This window comes from Arachis duranensis, chromosome 10, assembly GCF_000817695.3.
Source record: "Arachis duranensis cultivar V14167 chromosome 10, aradu.V14167.gnm2.J7QH, whole genome shotgun sequence".
NCBI classification, from domain to species: Eukaryota; Viridiplantae; Streptophyta; class Magnoliopsida; order Fabales; family Fabaceae; genus Arachis; species Arachis duranensis.
Genome location: NC_029781.3, coordinates 62,324,500 through 62,326,310, shown reverse-complemented (window position 1 = coordinate 62,326,310; position 1,811 = coordinate 62,324,500). Strand labels below are relative to the sequence as shown.

General features: G+C 37.9%; 1 non-coding gene across 1 annotated transcript; it reads left to right on the top strand.

Annotated features, from left to right (window-relative positions):
- The first annotated feature begins 739 nt into the window (after positions 1 to 739).
- On the top strand, positions 740 to 847 carry LOC127743433 (small nucleolar RNA R71). Its single transcript, XR_008004825.1, has one exon. It is a non-coding gene; the product is annotated as a small nucleolar RNA R71 (small nucleolar RNA).
- The last annotated feature ends 964 nt before the right edge of the window (positions 848 to 1,811 follow it).

Genomic DNA, 1,811 nt, shown 5'->3' with positions numbered 1-1,811 from the left:
CTCTCTTTTTGGATTCTCTTCTATATTGCTTGGGAGAGTACTAGGAGGAGTTTCAATAATTTTCTTACTCCAGCTGACCCACTTGTGCCTACAAATTTCTAATGGAGGACCTTGTTTCATTCATGAAACTTAAAGTGGCCTTAGATAGATCAGAGACTATGTTTGCTAAGCTAGAGGGGCTCTGCTCAGAATTCTCTGTCTGTTGCTGAGAAGATGATGGAAAAGGCTTGCTGTTGCTAAGCCTGTTTCTTCCACCATTATTAAAGCCTTGTTGAGGCTTTTGTTGATCCTTCTATGAGAAATTTGGATGATTTTTCCATTAGGAATTATAGGTGTTCCCATAGGGTTCACCCATGTAATTCACCTCTGCCATTGCAGGGTTCTCAGGATCATAAGGTTCTTCTTCAGAGGATGCCTCTTTAGTACTGTTGGATGCATTTTGCCATCCTTTCAGATTCTGAGAAATCATGTTGATTTGCTGAGTCAACATTTTGTTCTGAGCCAATATGACATTCAGAGCATCAATTTCAAGAACTCCCTTCCTCTGAGGCATCCCATTACTCAAAAGATTCCTCTCAGAGGTGTACATGAATTGGTTATTTGCAACCATGTCAATGAGTTCTTGAGCTCCTGCAGGCATTTTCTTTAGGTGAATGGATCCACCTGTAGAATGGTCCAGTGACATCTTAGAGAACTCAGATAGACCATAATAGAATATATCCAAAATGGTCCACTTTGAAAGCATGTCAGAAGGACACTTTTTGGTCATCTGCTTGTATCTTTCCCAAGCTTCATAGAGGGATTCACTATCTTTTTGCTTGAAGGTCTAAACATCCACTCTAAGCTTGCTCAGCTTTTGAGGAGGAAAGAACTTGGCTAAGAAGGCCGTGACCAGCTTATCCCAAGAGTTCAGGCTATATTTAGGTTGTGAGTCCAACCATGTTCTAGCTCTGTCTCTTACAGCAAAGAGGAAAAGCATGAGCCTGTAGACTTCAGGATCTACTCCATTAGTCTTAACAGTATCACAAATCTGCAAGAACTCAGTTAAAAACTTAGAGGGATCTTCTGATGGAAGTCCATGGAACTTGCAGTTCTGTTGTATTAGAGCAACTAGTTGAGACTTCAGCTCAAAATTATTTGCTCCAATGGCAGGGATTGAGATGCTTCTTCCATAGAAATTGGAAGTAGGTGTAGTATAATCACCAAGCATCCTCCTTGCGCCTCCACCATTGTTATTGGGTTCGGCCATGTCTCTTTCTTTTTCGAGATTCTCTGTAAGGTTTTCTCTGGATTGTCGTGCTTTAGCTTCTCTTAGCTTCTTCTTCAGAGTCCTTTCAGGTTTAGGATCTGCTTCAACAAGAATGTCCTTGTCCTTGCTCCTGCTCATATGAAAAAGAAGAGAACAGAAAAGGAAGAGGAATCCTCTATGTCACAGTATAGAGATTCCTTTATGTTAGTAGAAGAAAAGAAGAATAAGAATGAGAAGAGAAAAATTCGAACATAGAGGAGAAGAGAGGGTTCGAATTTTGAGATGAGGAGAAGTGTTAGTAAATGAATAAATAAAAAGAAAGAGATGAGAGAGAAAAGTATTCGAAAATTGTTTTTGAAAAAAAAGGTTAGTGATTTTCGAAAATTAAGAGAAGAAATAAAATTAAAATTAAAATTTGAAACAATTAGTTAATTAAAAAGAATTTTTGAAAAAGGGAGAGGAGTTTCCGGAAATTAGAGAGATAAAATTAGTTAGGTGGTTTTGAAAAAGATAAGAAATAGTAAAACAAACAAAAAGTCAATTAGTTCGTTGAAAAAGATTT